General features: G+C 38.4%; 1 pseudogene; it reads left to right on the forward strand.

Annotated features, from left to right (window-relative positions):
* The window catches only part of LOC121590596, a 34,828-nt pseudogene extending 18,148 nt beyond the window's left edge, over positions 1–16,680 (forward strand).
* Positions 16,681–18,770: the final 2,090 nt, after the last annotated feature.

The following is an 18,770-nucleotide window of genomic DNA, read 5'->3' on the forward strand; positions in this document are numbered from 1 at the left end:
AAGTGCATTAAATGTTTCAAAATTATTTCTATCAGCAATTTGGGAAGGACCAGCACAAGTGAAAAAATTAAACTATTTTTTGTCTCCGTGCAATGCTTTCTACATCTTTTCATGAATACTTTAAATCTAACTATTTTTGGAAGAAGTTAAATCTAGTAAAAAAAACTAGTGAAAAATAAGTAAATCTAGTAAAAAAAACTAGCAATACACACTTGTACTTTTTAATTACAGGAATATAAACATCCTTCAAACCGAACACAGCATGGTAGCCTGAACCTCACTAACGCTAATAAATTGTGATTCTACACTAATCTACTCTAATTGAAAACACCTGGTCAAATACTCTCCAATTTAACCATTTCGATAGCTACCAGTTCTTGGTTACCTTTTAAGAGAACTTAGCGAATAGAAAAAAGCAATCAAAACCAAATACCAAAAACAAAAAGCGAAAACATGTAATAATGCTCCAATTTCTTGGACAACTCATTCGCTCAAAGCCACGCAAGCGGCTACTTTATGTTTTCCCCGCCTCTATCTTTCTCAGTAAGTCCCAACAGACGCGTAGCTTGTCAGCTTCTGACGTTAATAGTATCGCTGTAGTCATACCTGCCTTTAGGGAAAATGGGAAAAGAAGGCTGTTTTCTCAGACGAACAAACGAAACTGGATAAATGAGCTCGTTATGCCGGTACGCTCCAGTCTTGTTCTTACGGAAGCCCGTCATTTGCAGTAAAACGGTACTTTGCATCTGTACGGTCAAATTTATTCAACTAATTATCACATCATTTTTCCATTATCTACTACACACGTTTTACTTATCTGAAACGTTCCTTTTCAATGTTGGCGTAGAAGTTTACCGCGAGACGTGAGCTTCAAATGGTCTCTGCTGGAGACTATATAATGACAATGTTATTGGGGTGTGAGAAAACGAATTTGTTGTTTTGGTGCCACATGAGCTAGAGATTTTTTTTAAAGAAGCTCACAATTTGAAACATGCTATATTATGAGTGTACTATGCCATCTAGAATGAACATGTCTTTTAAATATAATAACGTTAGCGTTAACCGGTTTGTAGCTATATTATTTCATTTTCGTTTCTTTCGTTCGTTTCTTTTGCTTGCAGTTGGTGATTTTATCTCCTGCATAGATTATACGGTATGATTCCGACTGTACAGTGAATTTTCTCATTTAAATTAAAAATTGTTAGTCTGCACAAGAGCCTGCTCAAGCTATTTGCTGTTTAAACCTATCCTAACCACATAGAAATGGTATGAACGTGTGATCAGGAATGTCCTTCTGATCCTTAGTCAATGGAATCCATTTTTAATGACATTATAGTTGTTTTGTGTTTTCAATATGTCAGCCGTGGTTATACTTTCATAAGGTCTCCTTAGACCTTGCGTGAAATTATATTTATTTTCAAATGAAAAAAAATGAAACAGCGAGACCGGATCGAGGTCAAGGTGGGTTTAGTTCGACCCGTGGGCCCAGCGAATTTGGATCGACCCGAATGTTCAGTAGATGCGATAAAGCATCCTGACACGTTATTGTATCGAATTCGGGTATATATATATATATATATATATATATATATATATATATATATATATATATATATATATATATATATATATATATATATATATATATATATATATATATATATATATATATATATATATATATATATATATATATCTATAAGTATATATGGACATGTTATATGTATATGTTAAATATATATAAATCTCCTGACGGACGAGCAGGAGGTGATCGAAAGGTGAAAGTGCTACTACGAAGGACACCTGAATGGATCAGATATAGGAGAGACTGGCGCAAGTGGCAGAACAAGGCAACCGCCACAGCAACAACACAGCAGTAACAACAGCGACAACATTGCTGCGGCCTACGACACCATAGACCGGAAGAAGCTATGGAGCATCATGCAGCGGTACCACTTCCCTGGGAAGTTGATCCGGCTGTTAGAGGCCACCATGAACGGTGTAGTGCAAGGTGAGAGTATCAAACTTGACGTCGGAATCGTTCGAATCTCACTGGGGTCTGAGGCATGGGGAAGGGGAGCACAGCAAACTCTATGGCTGGATCAGTTGAAGCAAGACCTGTCGGAAATCAGGTGTCTACATGAATGGGAGGCTGCAGCCAGGGACCGAGCATCCTGAAGAATGATTGTTGATCGGGCCATTTCACATCGACGTGCTCTATCGTGAGTAGGCCTACAAGAGAGATAGGTAGAGAACAGAATAACATTTTAGGGTCAATTGAACAACATTAATGGCACTCTACGATCAGCGGCTCAGGAATAAATATTTAATAGGAAGAATAATGTTATTATACTCTAAGGCCCGGGTCTCTGAACATGTTCCTATGACTAACATTTGTTCAATGGCAACATTTCTGCATTTTTTTATTATTTCAAAAATTGTGCACATATTTCCACAATAAAATACTTCACAATTAAGTTGAAATTATTTCCCATCCCATGGTTTACAAACAACTTCGGAAATGTTCCTGCAATAAATAAACATGAAATAAAACGATTTGTTTCTCTTGCTAAAAAAATGTTCCCGTAAAATGAGTTTGACAGTTCGTCGATACGATTTTGCAACAAATGTTCCCGCAACATTTTCAAAGACCCGGGCCTGAACCGTGAGTTGACGAGAAAATGTCATGAAGAATCTATGTTACTTGATTGATATTACCTTCACACACCGCATTTGGGCACTATTTTGTAAGCTCAATAAGACGCGACTTCCGTAGCTGACAATGCTTCTAGGCGACCCAAAAAATTTTCCGCGGCAATTTTTGGCGACACTTTCCATCTTCCACCGTCTTCGTTTTAGCACGAAGTATGGCTAACTTCGATTGTTTCTTCGCAAAACGCGAGCGCTGCGATTCTGTGAAAATTTCTCAAACCCGCGGCAATCACGGTTGTCCATTGTCGCTGACGACAATTTAGGCTTAAAAAGCAAAGCGTTGCTAGGTCAATAAATGCTGACTAGCTACGTTATGCAACGCGCCAGCGATGCGCGCTGGTTTAACGATTAAATAGAAAATAGGCTAAGAAGAATAGACTAAGAAAAATATGCTGATCGACGACGGTCAGCATTTTTAGAGTATAAAATCAATTGAATAAACTAATGAATCGATTATTTGCCAAGAACCAGTTGGTGCGTTATTATTGTGCTTAAGTCGGCGTGTACTGTGCCTGTCTTAAGCTGCTGCTCCGAAAGACACTTTCGTGTGCGCGACAAATGGTGGCTCCAGAGAGGACGCATCAACCAACGGTTCGGCAAGTAGTCAAATAAATCGGGAAATAAAAACCCGAAGTAGTAACAAGCCCGTAGAGGCGTGAATAGACCCCACAGCAACCCAAGCAGGGTTGTGATAGTGAAACAACGGCGACGGACGACGATCCGGCGTAGCCGATATACGACAGCCAGCCCAGGAAGAAGGGCCACGCACCAGTTGCCGACGAAGCAAAACCCGAGAAGCGCCTCGGCGGTGAGTGAGTGCAAAATAACTGTAAGTGCAACGACACAACAGTGAATAGAACGCGGTCATTACCGCTAGTGAAGTGACGCAATCGAAAGTGAACTCGATACTGCCAACGTATGAGGCAAATGCTGAACTAGTGAAAAGGTGACCAATACGTGTACGCCGCGAGCTTCGAAAGGTGCATCCGTTCTCGCAACACAACATGACACCGTCAGTTTAGCGCCAGTTGAAAAAAAAAAAAACAGTTATCGTAAAACGCGTGCGTCGCAAGTATCGGACGTTAACTCCGACGAAACGTGATTATAAAAGTCTGCATAACGAAACACGTGTGCCGCGAGCTAAATATTGCATAAGGCATCCGACGCAGTGCAACGTAGGAAGAGCAAATTGATGAAATTAATTGTGACGAGTGTATCCATCGTGTGTATGACCGTCGTGTGTATGACCGCCGACCCACCGCTAAGAAAACATCGTTCCGGTTGAGTCAACCATCGTTCTCGGTTTGAGGGCAACCGGCACGTAATACAGAAGACGTCGTATTTGATCCTGAGAAGACCAACAAGCAGCAGTGAAGACATCACTCCCGATCCAGCCGTCCCTGACCAGCCGAATAGGAGTTGACTCTGCTGAAGCGGATCTGAACCAGGGTGAGTTCAAGATGGAATATGATTTTAAAAAGAATCCGAATGGGCACTGCAAATTATGCACGAACCCAGATGAGATAGGGAAACTGATAACTTGTATTGATTGCGACAGGTGGTTTCATTTGTCATGCTTAGATATAAAATCACCTGTTAAAGATTTTTTATGCAAAAAGTGTAAAGATAGGGAAGTTGAACGGCAGGAATATAGGTCAGCACTAATGCAAACGCAAAAACTGCTGAAAGAAAAAATGACAAATGAAGAAGAAAAAGAAAAAGAAAAAGTAAGAATAGAAGAAGAGCTAAAACGGCTACAAGAAGAGATACAAAACAAAAAATCAGAAGAGGTCAATGAAAAACCAATGACAAGTTTAGACGTAAAACTGTTAACTCAGAGTTTAGACAAAATGGTTCAATCGTTGTGTTCTAAGGACTCGAAAGTAACACTTTCAAAGCTTCCAGATTTCGATGGAAGCTATAAATGCTGGCCTCAATTTAAACAAGCCTACGAAGAAACTTCCCGAGCCTGTAAGTTTTCAAATTTAGAAAACATGAATAGGCTGCAAAGGCATCTGAAAGGCGAAGCACTTCGTGCGGTTAGCGGGTTAATGCTTAACCCAGAAAACGTTCCGCTTGTATTAAACAGGCTCGACAAAATGTTTGGAAATGCTGAAAGCATTTACAAGTCTTTACTGTTAGAATTACTAGCAGTAAAGCACATAACGACAGATAATCCCTCAGCATTTTTAGAATTTTCCAACGCTTTGCGCAATCTCATTGATAACATGGTGTTGTTGAAACAAGAAGGTTTTTTTGAATGATCAGAGGCTGCTAAACGATTTGACATCAAGGTTTTCAACCGAACTTCGGAACGAATGGTTGAAACACACAATAAGTAGGAAACAAGATAATAAGAATCTTACGCTAGAAGACCTAGCAGAATGGCTGAAACCCTCTGAAGAACTGGCCATTATACTGGCCGCGAACGAAGGAGTAACCAAACAAGAAAGGTCGAACCGTCAAAACATGCAGCATCGTCATAAAGGGCCAGAAAAGGAAACGATATGTCTAATTTGTGGATTTCTTCATGAAACCACTCGTTGCCGACAATTGAACGGTAAGACGCCCGATGAAAAATTATCTCTTTTCATTCGGCATAGAATTTGCACCAATTGCTGCAAGTACAGCAACCATAACGCCCAAAACTGTCGCCTACCACCACAATGTAATGTATACGGTTGCGGCAAAAGGCATCATAGTATGTTTCATAAAAGAAATCTGGTAGAAGGGCAACCTACAAACAAAATAAATTGCCATCAGGAAAAGAATAATCTGTTCTATCAGATCGTGCCCATCACTTTGCACCACAATGAAAGAAAATTCGAAACTTATGCATTCATGGATCCTGGCTCTTCAACTAGCCTCATTTTGGAAAGTGTCCGAAAAGAACTAAACGTTCACGGACCAAAAAGACCGCTAACTCTCTCCTGGACGGACGGAAGCATTCAAAAAGAGACAGAAAGTAGGATAGTTCCCATAACAGTAGAGGGAGCTAACAAAAGAAAATTCCAAGTTAAAGGTCTCAGAAGTGTAAGGGAACTTAACCTTCCCGTTCAAAGCATAGATGCTCCGTTTTTGCAAAGAAAATTTAAACATTTGAAAGGCATTAGTATCTCTAGCTATGCAGATGCGAGGCCTACCGTGCTACTAGGCCTTCCACATTCGTATCTTTGCCATGGTGCAAAATATCGAGAAGGTAGACCAAACGAACCAATTGCCCATGAAACGAGGCTTGGTTGGGTCATTTTTGGGGGAACGAATACGCCAAATGTCACAGAGAACTCATTTGTGATGACAGAGACGTACGAAGAAGAAAACAAGAACATGATGCAAATCTTGCGTGGTTTCTTTTCTACAGAGGAATTGGAGTTAAACCTACTCCAACCCGTGCCTCTGAAGAAGACAAAAGAGCGTTAAAGATTATGAAAGAAACGCTTAAAAATACTGGCGACGGATACGAAATTGGTTTAGTATGGAAAACCGACAATCCTAAATTGCCAGATAGTTACGGACAAGCGCTTACGCGCTTAAAAAGTCAAGAGAAGGCAATGGAAAGGGATCCAAACTTAAAATCATGGTATCATAAAGAAATAAACGCATACATTGAAAAGGGATATGCACGTAAGGCGACACCAATGGAACTGCTGCAATTGAACGGGAAAATAAACTATATTCCCCACTTTTCCGTGATAAACCATAATAAACCCATTCCCAAACCACGTTTAGTATTCGACGCGGCTGCAAAAAATCAAAATATATCCCTTAATTCTCAACTTCTTTCCGGCCCAGATCTTACTGCGTCCCTGTTCGGAGTGCTAGTCCGTTTCAGGGAACACAAAATAGGCTGTTCAGGAGATATCAAGGAAATGTATCACCAGGTAAAGGTGAGACGGGAAGATCAAGACGCTCAAAGATTTCTATTTCGAGAATCGCCTTCTGACGTTCCTCAAGTTTACGTTATGCAAGTGATGACATTTGGGGCAACTTGTTCACCAACTTGTGCTCAGTTTGTGAAGAACGAGAACGCACTGCGTTACAAAAATATTTATCCCCAGGCAGTAAAAGCGATTATTGAAAATCACTACGTAGATGACTACCTAGATAGTTATCCAGATATTGATACAGCCGTGAATACTATCTCGGAGGTGTGTAAAATACATGATGATGCTAAATTCTTTATGAGAAACTTCTTTTCCAACTCAAAAGAAGTAGAGAAAAGCATTCCAACCAACAGGTTATCTGAGAAAAGTGTACTTGGCATAGAGGAGAAAAATCAAAACTTCGATAAAGTGTTGGGATTGATTTGGGACAAAGAGTCTGACGTCTTTGCCTACAAGTTTAAAAAGGCAGATATTAAAAAATTAACGAAACGTCAGATGTTCTCATATATAATGAAAATCTACGATCCTCTAGGTCATCTTGCCAACATTACTGTTGAAGGTAAAATTTTGATGCAAGATCTTTGGAAAACTAAACTAGACTGGGATGACGAAATCACACAGTCCATAAAGGAAAAATGGGAAAACTGGATAAACCGAATCGAAAACTCGATCAACATATCTATACCTAGATGTTTTTCGATTGGAATAACGTAAAGATCAGGGAGCTCCATACTTTCGTAGACGCGTCAGAAAAAGCCTTTGCCGCGGTTACGTATCTTAGGACAGTCCACGACTTAGGCATCGACATAAGTATCGTGGCCGCAAAATCAAGAGTCGCTCCTACCAAACCACTGTCGATCCCTAGGCTTGAATTGCAAGGGGCAGTGCTAGGCACTCGCCTAAACGAATCAATCAAGAGGGAATTGCGGTTAAAGGTTCAAACAGAATTCTTTTGGACCGATTCAAAAACAGTTCTAGCTTGGCTTAACTCAGAGCCTAGAACATATAATCAGTTCGTAGCCCTGAGAATCGGAGAAATTTTGGAGTTCAACTCTCCGAAGCAGTGGAACTGGGTAGCATCTGCAGAAAACCCTGCTGACGAAGCTACAAAAACTTGTAAGAAAAAGTCAATATGGTTAAATGGTCCCGACTTTCTCAAAAATTTAGAAATAAAAACACTAACACCAGACATTCCGGACACATTTGAAGACCGGAAAAGGGTAAACACTTCGAGAACAGTGGAAAGAATAGATTATGACGCCATTTCCGTCGAATGGTGTTCCAACTGGCACCGTCTAAAACGATCGGTAGCGTACGCACTAAAGTACTTGGATTGGTTAAAAAGTAAGGCTAAATCCCTGTCATTTTCGACAGCAATCGATAAAGCTACCCTTGACTTAGCTGAGCGCCACTTAATAAAAAAGGCTCAATGGGAAAGCTTTCAAACGGAGATGATACAACTCTCATTGAAGAACCCGATTAATGGCAGCAGTAAAGTTAGGTGCCTGTGCCCTATGTTGGACCAAGATGGGATCATGCGTTCTAGAGGAAGACTTGAACACGTTAAATTTCTTCAATTTAACGCACGTAGCCCTATTGTCCTACCAAAAGGGCATCACATTACAACCTTATCCTACAACATTATCATGAGAGGTACTACCACCAGAAGAGCGAATCAGTGATGGTTGCAGTTCGTCAAAATTCTGGGTGATAGATCTCAGAAGCAGTCTTAAGCACGTAATAAACAAATGTCAATACTGCAAAAACGCACGAGCTAAACCAATCCCACCAATAATGGCACCACTGCCAACATGTAGAACAGCAGTGTTTAAAAAACCATTTACGCATTGTGGAGTAGATTACTTCGGCCCCCTATTCGTTACGATAGGCAGACGGTCAGAAAAAAGGTGGGGTGTTATATTTACGTGTTTAACCACAAGAGCAATCCATATAGAAATAGCCATTGATCTAACGGCAAGCACCTTTATTGTTTGCTTAAAAAATTTGCAATACAGAAGAGGAAAGGTATCTTTCCTATACAGCGATAATGGGACCAACTTTGTCGGAGCCGACAATGAGATGAAACAAATAAGATATCGATGTGCCTCAGAAGGCATAGAATGGATCTTTAACCCACCAGGCGCCCCTCATTTTGGAGGTGCGTGGGAGCGAATGGTTGGAGAAATCAAGAGTCTGCTTCCCATGGCTGAGAGTTATAAAGAACACGTTCTCAGATCAATACTAACTGAGATAGAGTTCCTAACAAATAATCGACCATTGACTCACTTAACACTAGAACGAGAAGATGACGAGCCCCTAACTCCAGCTCATTTCTTGCTAGGTTGTTCCGGCGAGGCAGAGCCGAATATCTCAGATATCACCAAAACAGAATTGGTACGGTCCGATTGGAAAAGGGCCCAGGCAATCACACAACAATATTGGCGACGGTGGATAGCTGAGTATCTCCCAAAGCTTTCTAAACGAGAGAAGTGGACTCAACCGACCAAAACCATTACAAATAGGCGATATTGTCACGTTTCCCGATGAACAAAGGAAAGGAAAATGGTTTAAAGGCCGAATCTGCGAGCTGGTAACTGGCGTAGACGGACAGACTCGTTCAGCACGAATCAAAGTAGGTATAATTTAGTTAACAGGCCAACTGTAAAACTAGCAGTACTCGAGGTAAAACGAGATCAAACATTTTCAAATTGGGGAAAAAGGAAAGAAACAAATCTTAACGTTATAAAAGCTAAAGCAGAAGAACTAGCAAGTCAAATACCAAAAAGGAAAAAGCTCAAAATTAGGCCCGTATCATGGAGCTCATCCTTAAAATAACAATATACATAGCCGCACTGTTTAGAGTCGAATGCTTATCGATCGTACCTATCCCTGAACCAGGAATATATTTTGATCATATTGGGACACTCCTATTAAAAAAGGAGCATGGGAAACGACATTCCATACGGGGACACGTCCGGAAAATGATACGGATACGTTACAAACGTTGAAAAAACACTTAACCATAGTATTGAACTCCGTTAATAGTACGGACTCTGAACTCTCGGATCTAAAAGTTACACTTCAGCACGAATGCAACCATGCAATTCAACTAATCCAAGGAATAAGTCACAAAAGGACAAAACGCTCCCGGGGAATATTTGGTATACTAAAAGATTTCATGTTCGGGGGAGACGACATAGACGAGCAATTAGCAGCCTTCAGAGCAGCAGAGGATACAAAAATTACACATGTGTCCGAACGTTTGACCCAAACAAATAAAAACACAATGAGTTAACAGAAAATTTACGTCACCGAATAGACAAACTCTATGATGGTATAGATGTTCTCAGCAAGGAATTTAAGCATAACAAAAATGAAGTTCTAACAAAGTATATACAAGAAACGATCATGCTTACAACCGCTCTAGTACAAGACATGATAAATAAGTATCACGAAATAGATTCAACCAAATTATATTTAGAGGACGAAGAGATGTTAAAACAAACTATACGAAGAAAGATGGCAAGTCATTATAACGTTTTAGAATACTCGGAAATAACCAATAGGAGAATAGAAGAGGGTGAAATAGTCTTTTCTATCAAAAACATAATTGTATCGATAGAAAATTACGAGATGTTTAAAGTCATAGCCATTCCAAACTTTGCCAATCATACGATTTTAGACATACATGAAAAAATAATAGCCATCAACGAAACTAGTTACTTATACCCGAAGGAAATTTTTAAACTGAACGAATCGCACTACATATCTTCTGAGAAAATAATACAACGAGAACCAGACTGCATAGCATCAGCATTACTACACACAGAAAGTGGTACCAGATGTAGTTCAAAGGAAATAGGGCCAGAAGTCACTGAATTTATACAACTTACAAATCCAAACAGTATTCTGTTCTTCTCTACCAACCCTGATAAGATATTACTAAAATGTAACAAAACACTCACTACCCCAAGCTGCTCAATCGGAATCATAACCTTGTCACTAGACTGTAGCATTTTGACGAGCAAGTTCGAAATACAACCGACGATGCTAATAAATCTGAGCAAGTCAGAGCATATTTTAAACCCATGTTAAATTTAAGCATATCAAAAGAAGATAAGTCTAACGAAGTAGAATCGGTAACTAGTAACTATGTACTTTTTCTCAATAACCATACTAAGTGTTTCTATTACGGTCATCTTGGTTTCCGCGATGTTAATCAAGAAATATCTAAAACAAAATATTGGTCCTCCTCCATGCAGGCCACCCACTTTAAACCTAGAATTGTAACTCCCCTACGAGGACTTACGGGGGGAGGGATGTCGCTGACGACAATTTAGGCTTAAAAAGCAAAGCGTTGCTAGGTCAATAAATGCTGACTAGCTACGTTATGCAACGCGCCAGCGATGCGCGCTGGTTTAACGATTAAATAGAAAATAGGCTAAGAAGAATAGACTAAGAAAAATATGCTGATCGACGACGGTCAGCATTTTAGAGTATAAAATCAATTGAATAAACTAATGAATCGATTATTTGCCAAGAACCAGTTGGTGCGTTATTATTGTGCTTAAGTCGGCGTGTACTGTGCCTGTCTTAAGCTGCTGCTCCGAAAGACACTTTCGTGTGCGCGACACTTTCGTGTTTTGTTCTAAAGCTAAGAAGTTTACAAAAGTTGTTCGTCTAAAAGCAGTGTTAGCAAACGCGTGTTCCCGTAACTTCAGTAGCCTAGCATACCTAAAGACCCTTTTATTAGGGGTCTCCAAACTTTTCACTTCACGGGCCGCATTGCTTTACAAATAACGTCGTTGAGTGCAATTTTGACGTTTTGATGAGAAAATGCTAACTAAATATCATTAACTAAGTTAAGTGAACTAAATAATTTAATTAAATCAGTCAAATCAATGAACTATTTATATTAACCATTAAAAAGTCATCGCTGGGCACATTACATTACCGAGGGCACATTACCGAGGGTCCTAGCTCGGAGACTAATATCCTAATAGACGGGGTTTGCTGCGAAATTACATTTATCTATTTTTATTTATTTTAGGTTTTGGTTATTTTTGATATATTTTATTATTGCAATTTAATTATTAAATGTTATTGTTTAAAATCTAAAATATGGGTTTAATCTAAAATTTCAAACAAACAGAATCTCAAAATTATCAACAGTTATGAAAGCAAGCCTAAGGACAACGTTAATATGAATATAAACAGTTTACAATTAACCAGAAAAGAAGGTTAAGCGTAGACATATTTTGTCAAACATATTTACAAAACAACTACAAAAAACTGCGATCGTTTACCATCTATCTCTATCTCTATCTCTATAAATATAAAAATCTCGTGTCACGGTGTTTGTTGCGTGCAACCTCCGAAACGGCTGGATCATTTTCAACGAAACTTTACACACACCTTATGGTGATATGAGAATAGGTTTTAAGACCTACTACATGTTCAGATATTACACTAAACTTGATTTAATTACAATTTTCTAACTTCCATACAAAGGACAAGATTGTTGTTGTTGTATACATCACTTTGACAGTCGGTGAGAAGCGCGGTTTACACTGGCGTTGAAAACTTGCAAAACAAATTCGAGCAGTTCGTGAGCTCGCATTAGGCCTAGCAATCGCGATAGCGTTATAGCGCCAGTGACCTCGCATGAAAGCAGGTTGTGAGGGTAAGCAGTTTTTACGGCCATAGTTTTAGCAGTTAGAATTAGAGCACTTCGCAAACAGTTCTAACAGCGCAAATTGTAGCTTGATAAAGACATAAAATAATATATTTTTCCTTACAAAATCCACAAAAAGGCCGTTAGTAATCATGGCAGCGGGGCTATTAAATGACTAGCAGTTTTAAATCTATATATATATACAGTGGAGCACCGTTTCTTCGGACTATTCGGGACCCAACCTAGCGTGGATACTCGAAAAACACGGATAATGAGTCGAATTATATATTAATAACAAATTCCTGTTTTTGAAATCGTATAATATTTTGGTAAAGTGTAGCCAGTTTTTATTAACTTCATGCTTTGCCAAGAGAATATTTGAAATGTTGTACGATTCAGAACGAGTTTGTTAAGACAATATGCTCTTACAACCTATTTTCAAATATCCTCTTCAGCACTCAATGTGTTCAATGCACTTTGTATTGAACTGTCACTTTTCAATGGTATGATAAACGAAAAGCTGAATAAAAGGTACCTATAATAACGGTTCTCCACGGCACAAACTTTGTTTTAGAGCTTAATAGAAGTTATAATGTTCTGTACCATATTATTTGTTTATTAAACGTCAATGATAAAACACATAAAAGAATGGGATGTGTACTCAGAAAAGAAATGTGTACTCAGATACCTGTATTCACAACTTATAATACTTAATCGTCAACTAATACTATGTTGGGTAAAACCAGGATTACTGGGTCAGCATGTATCAGGGAGTACTTATATATGGTATATGGGTCCAGTAAAACTCCGTGGTAAACCAAAAACTCAGTAGTATCCAAATGAATGATTGCCATAGAAGATTTTAATTACCTACTGTTATTACGACAGATAAGAAGAATCGAAGCTTTGGGATAAAATCATAATAATCATTGTAATCGTTGTTTTTGTACTCTTCGGATTGCATATTCTTGTATTTTTATTTAAAACGAGACATCAATTTTATCCCGTGTGAAAACGGGTAAATCAGCTAGTTGTAGATATATTGATGGTCATGCATGTTTGGGGTTTTAACGGAAACATTCATTGCTGCCCTTTGATGTATACAGCATTTTCCTTTGCTAACATTTGGAGAGCAATTAAGTGCCATCGTTTATAGTTCGAAAGGGATAAATCTCTGGCAGAATAAATAAACATGTAACTTAACACGACCCACATTCAGTGAAAGAGGCAGAAAAATTATTGTATCTTTATGCAGCAAAAGAAAATATGGTAATTTTTTTATTTTTGTATTAAGCTACACAAATATTAAATCAAAAGTATTAAATAATAGGTGCAGATTTTCTTAAAAACATACCGTAATCTGTTATACTAATTGAGTTCCTTGTAAGTGAAGGAGCCACAAGCCATAACCAATGACACTTATTTTGAATAATGTTTTTTTCATGTATAATATACTCGTTTACCTGTATTTTGTCTAACGTCTAATTTGATATTAATGTTTAATTGCAGACATTTATGTTGTTGTGAAGAACAGTTTCATCAATCAATATCAATGGATTACTGTAGAGCAATCATGAAGAGACATAAGATATGACTCTTGCTGTATCGTAGTATTGAACATGTAGCGGATTAGTAAAAAAGAATTCAAACTGAACCGATACTATCCCATCAACCAACCTGCAACGGCAAAAATTCTAAAGGTGTCGAAGGAGATGAATTCAACCTGGCGTGTGATAGTATTTCTAATAATACTATGGCAAATTTGCTACTATAACAATCTCTTGGTCCACGGCTGTCCTCTGGAGTGTATCTGTCTATCACAAACACAGGTAAAATTTGAATTGATTAGTATTTTAACTGTATTCTAACGAAATGCAAATGAACCACAATATCTAAAACAAAATTTAAAAATGAAATATTTCTTGAAAAACTTTACACTATGTCATGTTTAGAAAATATCATAGACGCTTAGGATTCAGAATGATCAACAACCTGAAAATGTTGACTGTTTGACAAGAGTGCCTGTGACAAAAGACATGGAAAGCATTCGTCAAATTCTATTTAAAAGAAACGGAAAAGTTTTTTAAAGGGTGGAATAGAAATCACCTAAAAGCTAATCAATATCACAGAAGATATCGGGAAATCAGCAAATCTGAGTTTATATTGAGTGCTGTTATCTTCTTGCAAGTCCTTTACATCGTATCATCAACTTACTCAAACGCTTCCTACTTAATATTTTCTTAACTTTTTATGGTCGTAAACGCCAATCCTAACATCATAAAGAAACAAGACGTTAATCTTAGCATAGTTTTGCTAACTAAAACGATTCATACGGAAAACTGAAATATTCTTGAACCGGCAACATTGATTTAGTGCAATTTAGCGCCAAATTAACTCCAACTTTAAAAATAGGCTATACGGGTATAGCTTGGAGCTATCAGTGCATATCGAAGTTTAACAAAGAATGAACATTACAACGGCTCTCTGATTTGGGTAAAACTTATTCATTATTCAGCTACCACTAACGATTTGTTTATAAGTGAAAGCAAACATCAACTTCAAATACTTTCAAGTACAACCAGATACTGATAGGATTGTGCAACATATCATTTCTTTAAATTGCTCTGTAGTAGAACCTTCTTTTTCAACTTGTTTCCCATAAAAAAAACAGCTAAATTAAAGTTTCCTCACCTTTCCTAGAAGCTCAACGCCTCAAAAGAACAAGTGTTGCAAGTTCAAAAGAGGACCCTATGCTGAAACTGTATTATCACCGAATGAGAAACGTTTATGGTCTTCCATAGCGTACGTTAGATAGCCAATTTGCGAGTGTTCGAGCTACATTCGAGCAAAACTGGAAATTTTGGCGAGACAGGATACATTTCTAGAGATTGAACTAGCGAAATAAAGTTTGATGTAACGTTGGTTGTACGAGTCTCAGACCAATTTAGTAATCGATTTATAAGGCTTCTAAGTGGTCGAGAAGGGAAATATTATATTAAAAGCTGTTTTTATTCCATTTTGGAGAATGATAGTTGTTTGATAGACCATACGTGAGCATTTAAGAAAGGTTCATAATACGATTTTATCCGTTTTCTTGTGTGAATGATTATGCATTGAATATTATTTTACTCCATTTTATCAATTTATGTTAATAATTTTTCAATACCTATCCAACGGATTCTATAGGTCATGTGCAACACTGGCTCGCTGCGTGAGATACCATTGAAGGCCATCCCCGTAAAGGTAGAGCAACTGTCACTCACCAAAAACTACTTCCCAATCATCAAAAGTGATGCTTTCGGAGGATTGAGAGCGTTACGAAAGCTGTCACTCGACGGCAATAACATCACTACTATTAAACCATTTGCTTTCCGTGGTTTACCGCGGCTGCGAGATCTCTCGATTCAACACACCCTCTGGCAACAGTTGCATCATTTGCTTTTGCCGGGCTACAGAACGTCTCGCAAATACAGCTGTCGCACAACAAAATCCTACGCATCGAAGGGTACGCATTTGCTGGGGCCGTCAACATTCGACAGATACATCTCGCCGACAACCCAACCGTAACAATCGAGACGAACGCATTCTCCAGCCTTAGCAACGTCGATCGACTCATCCTACCGTCGGGTATACGTGCGATCGAGCCGGACGCTTTCTATGGTCTCGAAACGGTTGGCTATCTGAAGCTTTCTTTCATGGATCTCGCCTCCCTGGAGCCGTACACATTCCGGGGTCTGACGCACGTCAAACTGCTCTCTCTGCAAGAATCTGATCTAGGTATCATACGAGCTGGGGCCTTTGAGGGTCTCGTGCAGGTCGAGCTGCAAACATACTCAACAACAAAATTGACGCCATCCAGGGCTCAACATTACTGCGGCCAATAGAATTAGGGTGCTTCGGATTCAGGGTAACCATCTGCTAGAAACTCCCGAAAGTGGCTCGATCGTGCTTGAAGGCATCGATGCACTGCATGTAAATAGTAACTACTTCCCATGCGGATGTCACATCCACACACTCTTAGATAGTCCCCTCGCCAACGGTACTTACTTGTCACACAATGGGGCTCCCGCCGGTGACTTCCTTTCCAAGAACTACTGCATCTCCCGCTCGAGGTGAACGGGATGCCAATGAGCTCAATCGATCTATACTCAATCGGGCGCTGTTTTGAACAGGTTACACGAGAAAATCTCGAAGCAGCCAACACAGCCATATCAACTATGCTGCGGGGACAGTCTTGGAACAGGTGGCTGCAATGGCTAAGTGAACATAGTAAGCGGTCTCAAGAGAAGACATTTATTTCAGTTGTCTCGTCAGCTGTGCGGTTTCTGGCGGCATCGCCTATCATAACAATTATGTTTGTAGAATATTTAAAAAGTTTTAACATTAAAATCAGTTGAATTTTATTTTTTGGTGTCAGTTGGTAAGATATTTTTTAATGAAATCAGAACTATTCGATTTCTTCATATTCGGTTCGGAAGATGTAAATCTGTATACAGTAAATTCGGATACCGTAAATCTAGAATATCTAATTACAGAGTTAAGCTTAAAAATAAAAACAGTGTAGCAGCCACTTGTGGAATATGTTAAGGTAATGATCTAATCTTCTTGTTGATAAATATGGCCTTAGATTGTTTTCCTGTGCAGCAGTTACAATATCAGTATTTTGACAAGAAATTTTCCAATATAAATTTCGATGTTTTTATTCATTCCAAATTTTAAATTTTTATAATTGAATATGATTTTAAGCCATATTATCATACAACACATCAAACGATATTTCCATCGATGCCGTCAATCCAAAGTGGCTAAAGCAACTGCAGTATTAGTTAGATTTGTTTGCGTTTTGCGAGTTACAGGGTTTTCGAGGATTATATAGACATGTTCAGCGAGTTGTTGATTCGTTCAGGCATATAATAGACTCTTTCATCGAGATATAGAATTGTTCGGAAGTAGATGTAGACATGTTCGGTATACTGTAGAGCTGTCATTTGTTTTGTTTGCATACTGTGCCGCAGGGTTCAATTTTTCATTCTTAAAAGTCTTAAAAGTAGCTAATAATCATTCTCCAAGCTGTTTAATACATAAATTAGTTGAAAAAGCATATTTTTTCGATAACGATAACGTTATGTTGTTACGAAAACCGTTTGTTTACCTTCTGATGAGAATGATCCAAGCTGCAGTCCAAGGGGTACGAAAGTGACAGCTCTATAGAATCGCTGAACATGTCAACGCCTGCTTCCGAACAATCAATATCTCACTGAAAGTGTCAATTATATGCCCGAACGAATCAACAACTCGCTGAACACGTCAATAATATGATTGAAACCCTGTATGTTGCGCTCCGTGTTATGCTCTGTGGAGTCCTGGCGTGAAACGCTTTACCCGAAAACGACCTTTTTATGATTTGCCATTATTTAGGATAACATAGTGAATAAGAATCTTTTCAAAAATAACCTGCTGTTTTTGGAATATTAATATATAGTTTACAGTCTATCAAAAGTATGTTTTATTTTTGTTTCGTTTGACTTAAAAATGCCTATGCTACACAATGCTAGCCTATATTGCTTAACAAGATTCCTTATTCTATACCCATTTTGCAAGAAATTTGTGGTTTCCTTCGTCACATATATTTGTGGTAGGTCAAGGAGTTTCTGTTAGTTGAAAATAAAATACTGTTCTACATTAAGCGTAAAGTATTTTTTTTATTTTTCGTTTTGGTCGGACAAGCACAATGATTGCTACTGATGGTCTTAGCTCTCAGTGACATAATTTATTACCCATTGAAAAATAACCAGCATAATATTACGAGCGACACGTTCCATACGAGGCTTGATGTAAAGAGCATGTTGTTAGTTCGTGCGAGTTGACGACTGTACCACGGACCGGCTCATCTGTTGTCAATTAGCTTCATCAAAACTACTCAAGATACAACCATGTACCACGTTGTGCATCGTTAAACATGATTTCGTTACCCTACGTTCAATTCAATCGGTCTAACTACGAGCGTGGTTTGGGAACAGTAATGTAATAACACATGTATATCTACATAGAAGCAAGACCAATGCGATATCGTTTGTACGCTTATCGCAATTAATTTATTATGATTAATGGGAGTGGTTTTCCAGCCGTCAGTATAACATGTTTGTAAATATTACAAAAATAAGACGGTAACATATGTATATTACAAAATAGTAAAAATTTAAAAACTCATGCAATTCAGCCCCATCAATAACAGTCCTTTTCTAAAGTTTCACAATGAGATCTACCGTTAGGTTCTACGAACCTAGGAAGATTAAGGTAAATGTATTATTATTTTGGCCAAGAAAATCTGAAAAATTGTCCCACTCCAGTTGTACTGTCACATGTAGCAAACAAATTCTAAGCAAAAGGAAAGAAAACCACAGCTTGCGTATTAAAACAATAAAATATGATGTTTTTTTGTAAGACCCCTAATGTGTTGCAGCTCAACGAAACTTCTAAAGTAGATTTACAAAATATGG

Source organism: Anopheles merus, chromosome 2R (assembly GCF_017562075.2).
Source record: "Anopheles merus strain MAF chromosome 2R, AmerM5.1, whole genome shotgun sequence".
Taxonomy (NCBI): Eukaryota; Metazoa; Arthropoda; class Insecta; order Diptera; family Culicidae; genus Anopheles; species Anopheles merus.